Below are 10,766 nucleotides of genomic sequence, written 5' to 3' on the forward strand. Positions count from 1 at the left end.
ACCCCGCGCCTGCCAGGGCCGTGTCCCGGGGGGGCCGGGGGCACCGGGCTGAGGCTCAGAGCTGGCTCCCCCCGCCCAGGCTCCCGCGCGGGTGCCAGCGGGACGGGCACACGCGCGTACTCACAGCTGGGGGACGCGCCAGCTACCCGCACCACTGCGCGGCGCCCCTCGCGCAGGCCTCTCCTGCCCAAATAGCCAGCAACCCCACGGGCCCAGACGAGCCCCCTGGCCCGAGCAGACCCCGGCCCGCGTGACTCCCAGCTGCTTGTCCAGCTCGGTGCTGCCTGGTCCCACGCCCAGACAAGGTGACCGTGTCCCGCAGCGCGTGCACGGCACCAGGCCGGGCCAAGGGCTCCAGCGCTGTGCAAACACCCACACGTGTGGGGTGATAAGCTGGCACCCAGTGGCGCCGGCGTGGCCCGGGCCCCGCGAGTCACGCGGTGCTGGGGAGGTTCCGACTTGGGGCCAGGACCCCCAGGGCCAGGGCAGACCAGGACCCTGCCACCCCACCCCGGAGCAGGCCTCAGGGGGCTGCGCTGGGAAAAAGGGGCTCTCGGCCACTTCCTCGCTGCCGGCTGCGCTGCACTAAGGCAGGGCGGCTTTGAACACCGTCCTCCCGTGGGCGCCACTGCCTGCGCTGGCCCTGCCCGGCCTTGCCCACAGTGGCTCCACCTGCCCCACTCGGGTGGCTGGCCCCGGGAGGGTGCCCATGGGAGTACAGCAGACCCTGCTCCCCCAGTCCCTGTGCTCCCTGCTCCGAGGCCTGGGCAGGGACCCCCACCCCCGCTGCAGGGCTAAGGGGAGGAGACCCCTGTGTTGCAGGGTCCACACTGGAGGGGTCTGGCGGGGAGTTGTGTAGGGCCCCGGGGGCTGCGCCCAGGCCTCCAGGGCGTTGTGGGTGCACTGGGCCAGGGTGGCTGCACTGCCCGGCTCAGCCCAGCAAAGCCCAGCAAATAATGGTCACACTCTGGCAGAGGGGACATTCAGACTAGACATCAGCAGCACTACTTCACGGTCAGGGCGGTAGGGTCTGGAACCAGCTTCCAAGGGAAATGGCGCCAGCTCCTACCCTGGGGGTCTTCAAAACGAGGCTGGATGAACACCCGCCCGGGGTCGTTTGACCCCAGCCTCCTTTCCTGCCATGGCAGGGGGTCGGACTTGATGATCTGCTCAAGTCCCTTCTGACCCGACCAATGATGAAACTATGAAACCCAGGAGCAGAACTGGGTTGTGGCTGCGGCTTCCTGCGTGGCTTGTTCCTCTGATTCCATGGAACGGAGCCGGCCCCGACAGACACACAGCGTGTTTTTCCCGGTCAGTGCGTAACAGCAAGTGCTGACTTCCTGTACGCAGCCTTCCACACGCACAGCTGTGTGCACAGTCATGTGCTCCTCGCACATGGGATCAGGGTGGGATTTGTCGTGGTGAGGAATAAAAAGTTTAAAACCTGGTTAGGGTCTCACAGACCGAGAAGGAGGCCTGGGGCCAGGTGTGTGGGTGTGGGAAAAGGGATGGGTGCCCCCTCAGCAGGCCCGCAGACGACCCCAAGCTGGGGGGAGTTGTAGATACGCTGGAGGGTAGCGCTGGGATTCAGACTTGTCGGGGGACTGAGCCAAAACAAATCTCCTGAGGTTCAACAAGGGCAAGTGCAAAGTCCTGTGCTGAGGAGGGAGCGATCTCCTGCACCGGGGCAGGTGGGGGGGACAGGCTGGGCAGCAGCTCTGCAGAAAAGGACCTGGGGGGACAGGGGACAAGAAGCGGGACAGGAGCCGGCAGCGCGCCCTGGGTGCCAAGAAGGCGACCGGCATCCGGGGCTGCGTTGGTCAGAGCGCTGCCAGCAGGTGGAGGGCAGCGATTCCCCGCTGTTCAGCACGGGGGAGGCCACATCTGGAGTCCTGTGTCCAGTTATGCCCCACCCCCAGAAAGGATGTAGACATATTGGAGAGAGTCCAGGGGAGGGCAATAAAAGTGGCTGGGGGGGCCTGAGGCACATGGCTTTAGACGAAAGACTGAGGGAACTGGGCTGACTGAGGCTAGAGAAGAGAAGAGGAGACCAAGGGGGATTGAACAGCAGCCTTCACCTCCCTGCAGGGCGGCTGCAAAGAGGATGGAGCTGGGCTGGTCTCAATGGGAGCAGATGACAGGACAAGGAGCAATGGGCTCAAGCTGCAGCAAGGAAAGTTGAGGTTGGATATCAGGGAAAACACTCTTGCCAGGAGGGTGGTGAAGCATTAGGACAGGCTCCCCAGAGAAATGGTGGAGTCTCCATCCTCGGAGGTTTGAAGACCCGGCTAGACAAAACCCTGGCTGGGATGATGTACTTGTGCCTGGTCCTGCTTGGAGTAGGGGGCTGGACTAGACGTGACCCCCCCCCCCCCCGAGTCCCTTCCAGCACTCAGCATCTGTGGTTCTGTGTGTGTGTGCGCCACAGAGTGCAAGTGCAGACACTTCAGATGAGCACTCAAGGGCTGATACATCGCCTGCCCCGCATGGATAGCGCTGTTCCAGCCCTCGTTGATGCCTGTGCCCACACAGCCATGCTGGTGCCAAGCAGCTGCTTGCAGCACTTTGCGCTGGGCTAGCAACGGGTCGTGGCTGGCTGGCTGCGGCGGATGAACTCACACTAGCAACGGATCCATCTTTCCCATCTTGCTTTTATCCCCGTTTCTCCTAACATCTGAGCTGGAAACTTCACACACGTACGTGTCTTGCCTTTCCATTCCCCAGTGAAACTGCCTGTGCCCTTTGCTCTGGACTCCCCAGGGACAACCTCCCAGAGGTCCGGTGCCCTCCCTCCTGTCCTTCCCCCGCATTAGCACATCCTTGCCCCTTCACACTCCTTCTAGGGGCTGAATCAGTGTTTTCTCTGCCCCAGCTGTCGGACCTGCTGTCTCTCCTCTCAGCTCCTGGACTCCTGAACCGTCGCCCCATGTCTGACAAACATCCCATCTACCACAGGACACGTCCCAATTCCTACAGAGCCTTCTTCTGCCCCTGCAAAGGGCCTGGGTTTGGGGGCAGTGTGGCCACACCGCACCCAGGATTAGCAAACACTGGGGAGAGGGAAGCAGGACTTGATGCTCCATGAATTTATGGGGTGCCTCACTCCACCTGCCCTGAGCCCGGTCCCTTCCAAAACCAGATCACACATGAAACAGCCAGCACCAGAGACGGGTGAAGCTTGGAAGTGGAGACAGGGCAGAGTGCCAGCTCTCCTTGACCCCTGTGCTTTTTCACTGATCCCACTTGAGGACTCTGCCACGTGGTAGATCACAGGAGATGGATTGCTCCTCTTCTAGCAGCTGCAAGAATGCGGACGGCAAGAGCCGGGGGAGCAGCGATGCTTCGAAGACCACATACTGGTGAAAACAATTCTGGAAAGCTTTAGGACCAGAATCAGAAATCAGGCAGGAACTGGAGCTGGGCCGCGGCCAGAGCAGGCAGGCTTTGGAGGCTCTGGGAACGGGGCAGAACCCAGGGCTGGAGCCAGAGCAGGCCTCTGGCTCTCTGGGATCACGGCTGCGGGGCTTGCCTCAGCCCTTCCCAGGCTGCCTTAGATGGTCTGGTTCCGTGGGGGCCGAACATCTCTGCCGTGGCCTGGAAAAATGCATCCAAGTTGTCTTTCAGGGGACTCGGAGCCTCCAGCAAAGCACCAGCCCAGCTCAGGGTGTCGCCAGAAAGGAGACCACTCCTGGCATCCACCTTCACCACACCTGAGGGGTGAGTCCCAGGCACACGGTGGCAATCAGGAGAGCCTAGGGCTGCCGTCCAAGCGCTCAGGCAGAGGCGCTTCAGGCTCCCGGGGGGTCTGAATGGCAGCTGCTGGGGGCAGGATGAGCAGCAGCCCAGGCCCTCGGGGCTTCTCCCCCCTGCCCGGGGCCTTCACCTACATTTGCAAGGCAGCTGGGTTTTTGGTCGTAGCCATGCTGGTCTAAGGACATAGGTAGGCAAGGCTTTTTTGGTAGATGTGATATTTTTTATCAGACCAACTAAGCAGCTGGAAAAAAGTTATTGGCAAGCTTTTGGGTGCAATCACCCTTCTTTAGGCATCAGGAGTCTGCTGTTCTGAGAGAAGCTAAAAGTGTGACAGGATGTCAGTGAGAAGGTAAATAGGTGGAAATTAGGAAAACAAAAGGTAGAGCAGGGAAGGGAGGAGAAAAAAGTGGGGGCGGGGGAGGGAAGAAAGCCAAAGGCGTGTAAGGAAGACTCTACAGGAGTAGTAATACAAGGTAGAAAAGAGGCTGACTGTGAAAAAAGAAATAGCTGGAAATTAGGAAAACAAAGGGGAGAAAAGTAGGGGAGGGGAGGGGAGAAAGGGGTGGGGGCGGAAGAAAAGTGTGAGAGGAACCTGGTGAATCAGATGTCAGGCAGGTTGTAATGTGTCGTAAGCCAGTGTCTGTACTGAGTCCATGATGTTGTGTATCCAGTAGATTTATGAAGGGAAGTTCACGGGCGCATCCACGGAAGGGGCATTGTAAGCTCCTGCTGAGGATGAGAACCGGGAGTCAGAGAGGGAGCGACTGTTCGTGAGAAGCGGCCCCGACAGGTCGCCAGGTATTCTCGTCTTGGAGGGATTTCCGGTGGGCGTTCATCCCGTGCACAGTTGTTGTCTGGTTTCTCCTACACATTTTCCACCCGGGCATTCGGTGCTCTGGCTGAGATGTATCGCATTTCCAGAGGTGCAGGCATAAGACCCAGGAATGGGGATGGCTCTGTTGTGGGGTGTAGTAATTGTGGGGTGCTGGAGACGTGCTGGCAGGTTTTGCATTTCTTCTCCTGGCCTGGCCTGGATCCATTGGGTGTAGTTTGGGTCATAGGGAGTTTGCTTCGGGGTTAGTGAGGTTCGGTGCTTTTTTAAAGGCTAGGATAGATGGTTCCAGAAAGATCTCCAAATAACAAGGAGAAACCAAACAGCAACTGCGCACCAGAATGAACGCACACCGAAAATCCAGCGGGGAGCTGTGAGAACAGCCCCGGCTCCCGCTCACCCCTTGCTATGGACCCAAGGGGCAGCGGGGCTGTGCCCCAGCCCCCTGCGCACACACTCAGCTCTCCCAGCAGCAGTTTTGGGGGGGTTTTAAGGAATTTTTCATGTTCCAAGCCAAATCAGCCAAATCAAGTCCAAATCCATGAGTCAGTCCAGAACTGTAAGTGACCCCACAACCAGGAAACATCCTCCACCCTCACCAGGGGCTTCAGATATTTCCAAAGCCTTTTGGGGGGCATCCTATGTGCAGGCCCAAGCCCGGAGGCATGGGGTTTGGATGCCCCCAAGTTTTGCCTGCCCTCGGGCGTGTGGCCACAGGAACAAGCTAGAGAGGAGCTCCCCATTTCCATACAGTGGGCTTTAAGCCCCAACACCGCAGCGGGTACTAAACCGCGCCACAAGAACAGTTGTCCCTGGGAGCGCTGGAGGAAAGCTGCCTTCTTGGACCCAGATATGTGGCGTTTCCCCTGGGAGGGTCCCCAGGGAGCTCCCTGCCCAGCTTTGATCTGCAGACAAAGCCCCTTTGTGTGTCCTGAAGCAATCAGCAGAACCGGCCTCAGGCCGGGCCCAGGGGCCTACAGGCAGCCCGAGGTGCAGCCAAGGGAAGGGGCAGTGCTCTGTGCATGGGGCTGCAGCCCCGGGGGCCAGGGGAGCATTTCAGACACCCAAGCTGTGCCAGGCGCTGCCCCCAGAGCCGAGGCTCCTTGGCTGGCAACAGGCCAGAGCTGCTCGTGCTCCAGCCCAGGAGGAGGGTGGGCAGAGCCAGCAAGGCAGAGCCTGGGGTCTCCCTGCAGGGAAAGCAGCGGCTGCCGAGAGCCCAAGAGCAAGCACTGGAGAGCCAGGGCGAAGCAGCTCCGGCCGCCCTCCCTCCCAGCAGGGTTGGGCCAGCCCGTGGCCCCAGGAGCTGTGGCCTGGGCCCCGAGGGGAGAGGCAGCCGTGGCTCAGGCTGCGACGCTCTGGCGGGAGACGAGGCTCCCGGGGCGAGGAGGCTGTGGCCAGATCCGGAAGTCCAGTGCAAAGCAAGGGAAGCCGGACTGCGAGCACAGGCTGGCAGGGCCAAGGGGCACTGGGTCTGCAGAAGACAGGGGGGAAGCTGTCGATCTCTCCCCAAAGGCCAAGGACAGCACACGGAGCTGGGCTTTTTTCTATGGTTGCAGGGGACAGGCCTAGGGGCAGCGCAGGCTGGGACAAGGGGAGCTCTGACCAAGAGGGGCTGCGCCCCGGAGAAGCGAGGGTGGCTCCAAGCCTGGTAACATCCTCGAGCAGGGGCACAGTCCGTGGCTGGGACAGGCTGGCCAGGGCGACCCCACCTCGAGCTGGGGCTGGACTAGTGTGACCCTGTGAGGCCCCTGCCAGCCCTGCTGTTCTTCGATGCCATGAAGGCAGGGAAGGGCCCTGCCCCTGCCCCTCTACCTGGCTGGCGGCAGCAGCAAGCCGTGCAGAGCTCTGCAGCTGGGGCTGATTTTTGTGCCTGGGTGGGCGGCCGTGGACAGCCTAGGAGAGAGATGGTGCAGCAGAGCATGTCTGGAGACTTGGAGCTAAAACAAAACGCCCCTATGAGTCAGCCAGCAGAGCTGGCATGGCCCCAGTGAGCCGTTACCTGGGAGGACTAATTGCCAATGGTTTAATGAGGGAGCCTGGGAATACTGAGTCCTAGCTCCGAGGAGGTGCGGCGGGAGCCCCAGTCTCAAGTACACAAGACCCAGATAACAGGGGACAGCCGAGCACCTACGAGTACAAGCGTGGAGGCGGGAGGCGAGCGGCACAGGGAGGAGAGTGCAGGCGCTGCTGGTGTGGGCTGCAACCACAGAGGAGCAGCACCAAACGAGCACTAAGCCCTCGGGCCTCAGGAAATGCAGGCTCCTGCCGGACAGGAAGGGGTTGAGTACAAGAGCTGTGGACGCCCTGCAGCCGTGGAGCAGGCAGGAGCCTGCTGCCCAGCATAGGAGCGCCCCTAGGGATGCATGGTGGGGAGGAGAGCAGGGCTCGCTGCACTTGGCCTCCCTGCCAGCGGCCGAGGCCCAGAGGCACTGGGGAAAGAAGCAGCCCACAGGGGAGAGGGACCACACGCAGCAGCTGTACCCAAACACACTCATACGGGGCTGCCCATGGAGGCTCACAAGCTGAGGTCACAAGCAGCTGCGTCTGGAGGCCAAAGCCATGAGCTCCTAGCTCAGCGATTCTCATCCTCCTCGAGCTCCAGGCACCCCCGGGAGCAGCCATGCTGAGCTTTCACTTGGTTTCTGACTGTGGAAAAGCCTAGGGTAACACGGGCTAAGATCAACCGTAGTCTGCAGCAGTGGTCTGATACCCGAGCCAAAAATGCATTTAAAATGGCACTGTGTAGTAGAGGGTACACCCCCGTTTGCTTGCACACAGGACTCCTGAGAGCCTCATAGTGAACTTTCCACTGCCCAGCTTCCAGTGGGAGGATCTCGGCTACACGCCGACTTCATGGAAAGCGGAGACTCCTGCCCAGCTTGCTCCTGTGCCCACACGGCTGAAGGCAAGCAGCAAGCAAAACTCGGGGTCATCTGAACCCCAAGCCTCTGGGCTTGAGCCTGCATGTAGGATGCCTGCCAAAGGATTTGGAAGTATCTAAGCCCCAGGCTGGGATGAAGGATACTTGCCAGGAGCAGGGCCACATATGGTTCTTGCATGTTTCAAATGGATTTAGATTTGATCCAACTAATTTGACCTGGAACATGAAAAATTTAATTAAAAAAAAAAATTCGTGCTGCAAAGGAAGTGGCGAGACCAAGAGCACAGCGGGTGAGATGTTTCTTACCCACTGCCTTCTCACTGCAAAACCTCTGGTTTCTCATGGATCACGTATGCTCACCACATGGGGTTGACGCGGCTCTCAGGTCTCTGTCGGGGACTGCTGCACCTACTTTCATCGTTGGTCGGGTGGGAAGGGACCTGAGCAGATCATCAAGTCTGACCCCCTACCATGGGCAGGAAAGTAGGCTGGGGTCAGACGACCCCGGCTAGGTGATAATCTGTCCTCCTTTTGAAGACCCCCAGGGTAGGAGCCAGCGCCACTTCCCTTGGAAGTTGGCTCCAGATCCTAGCCGCCCTGACCTCGAAGTCGCGCCTCCTGATGTCTAGTCTGAATCTACCCTCTGCCAGCTCGTGACCGTTATTCCTGGTCACTCCTGGCGGTGCTCGGGGGAACAGGGTCTTACCCAATCCCCACTCGTCCCCCCGGTAAGTTTATAGACAGCCACTAGATCCCCCCTCAGCCTTCTCTTGTGGAGGCTGAACAGGTTCAGGTCCCGTCGCCTCTCCTTGTAGGGCCTGCCCTGCTGCCCCGACCTTGCGAGTGGCCTCCTCTGGACCCTCTCCATGCTGTCCACATCCCTCCTGCAGTGCGGCGCCTAGAACTGGCTGCAGTACTCCAGCTGTAGCCTGGCCAGCGCTGCAGAGAGGGGAAGGATCACCTCCTTGGACCTGCTTGAGATGGATCTATGGATGCAGGACAAGGTGCGGTTGGCCTTCCTGACCGTATTCCCACACTGCCAGCCCATGTTCATCTTGGAGTCTATAATGACTCCAAGATCCCTTTGTTTCATAGTTTCTAGGGTCAGAAGGGACCTGAGTAGATCATCTAGTCTGACCCCCCCGCCATGGCAGAAAACAATAGAGGGGGAGGATCACCTCCTTGGCCCTGCTCGAGATGCATCTGTGGATGCACGACAAGGTGCGGTTGGCCTTCCTGACTGCCTCCCCACACTGCCGGCCCACTTTCATCTTGGACTCAGTGACTCCAAGATCCTTTTCTGCCTCCGTGCTGACAAGAGGGGAGTTCCCTAACCTGTAGGTAGGGTGCCGGTTGTTCCTCCCCAGGTGCAGCACCTTGCACTTGTCAGTGTTGAAGCCCATCCTGTTCTCATTCACCCACCCCTGTAACCTGTCTAGGTCTGATTGCAGCCTATTCCTCCCTTCTAGCATGCCCACAGCCCCCACATCTTAGTGTCATCAGCAAATTTGAACAGGTGCTTTTTACCCCTTCGTCCAAGACACTGATGAAGATGTTGAACAGCGCGGGCCCGAGGACCCCGAGCCCCACAGCCCACATCCTTCCAGGTTGAGAAGGACCCATCCACTACCACCCTCTGGGTGCGGCCCTCCAGCCAGTTGGTGACCCATTTGACTATGCTGGCGTCGACACCACAGTCCCCCAGTTTCTTAATGAGAACGGGGTGAGAGACAGTGTCGAAGGCCTCCCGAAAGTCCAGGAAGACGATGTCTGCTGTTACCCCTGCATCTAATGATCTGGTGATCTGATCGTAAAAGGCCACCAGGTTGGTCTGACAGGACCTGCCACTGATGAACCCGTGCTGGTTGCCCCTAAGCATGCAGTCCCCTGCTGGCCCCTCCTGGATGTGTGCCAGCATAATTTTCTCAAACCTCTCATCAGCTTCTGTGCTGATGAGAAGAGAGTTTCCCAGCCTACTGGTTCTTCCTGCCTAGGTGCAGCACCCTGCTCTTGTCAGTATTGAATCCTATCCTATTTTCATCCACCCACCCCTGTAACCTGTCCAGATCTTGTTGTAGCCTGTCCCTAGCCTGTCCCTCCCCTCTATCACGCCCACCACTTCCCCCATCTTAGCATCTTCCACAAATTTGAACAAGGTGCTTTTTACCCCCTCGTCCGAGATGACTGGGAGCTGCTGGGACACCAGCCTGGCAGGAAGCTCTTGCCCTCCCTGCAGCCCCTGCAAGGAGCAGCAGACCTCTGCCCCATGCCAGGGGTAAGGGGGACCTGGCCTGTGCGCTCCTGCCCCCCACGCTGTCCCAGGGCCAGAGCAGGGACAGTCAGCAGGGCAATGCTGGGAGGCAGCACAGATGGGCCCGCCTCAGACCCCAGGGGAGGCGCACCTAGGCCAAGGGTTAGTGAGGAACTCATTAGGGAACTTCTGGAGAGACTGGACGTATTCAAGTCAGCCAGTCCAGACGATCTCCACCCCCGAGTGCTGAGGGAATTGGCTGCGGTCATTGCGGGAGCCCTGGCACGGCTGTACGAGCATTCGTGGTGCTCTGGTGTAGTGCCAGAGGACTGGAAGAGGGCCAGCGTGGTTCCCATCTTCAAAAAGGGGAGGAAGAAGGACCTGGGAAACTACAGGCCAGTTAGTCTTACCTCAATCCTGGGCAAGTTTTTTCAGAAAATTATTCTGGCACATGTCCACAAGGGGCCAGCAAGGAAGATCACGCTTAGGGGCAACCAACACGGGTTCGTTAGCGGCAGGTCCTGTCAAACCAACCTGGTGGCCTTCTACAACCAGGTCACCAAATCCTTATATGCAGGGGTAGCAGTGGACATCGTCTTCCTGGACTTTCGGAAGGCCTTCGACACTGCCTCTCACCCCGTTCTCATCAAGAAACTGGGGGCTGTGATGTCGATGCCCACACAGTCAGATGTGTCGCCAACTGGCGGGAGGGCCGCACCCGGAGAGCGGTGGTGGACGGGTCATGTTCGACCCGGAGGGAGGTGGGCAGTGGGGTCCCCCAGGGCTCGGTCCTCGGGCCCACACTGTTCAACATCTTCATCAGCAACTTGGACAAGGGGGTAAATAGCACCCTGTTCACAGTTGCTGATGACGCTAAGATGTGGGGGGTTGTGGGCACGCTAGAAGGGAGGAATAGGCTGCAATCGGACCTAGACAGGTTACAGGGGTGGGCAGATGAGAACAGGATGGGATTCAACACCAACAAGTGCAAGGTGCTGCACCTGGGGAGGAAGAACCAGCACCATACCCACAGGCTGGGAACTCCT

The sequence above is a fragment of the Crocodylus siamensis genome, chromosome 4, assembly GCF_052110815.1.
Source record: "Crocodylus siamensis isolate JL-2025a chromosome 4, ASM5211081v1, whole genome shotgun sequence".
Classification (NCBI taxonomy): Eukaryota; Metazoa; Chordata; order Crocodylia; family Crocodylidae; genus Crocodylus; species Crocodylus siamensis.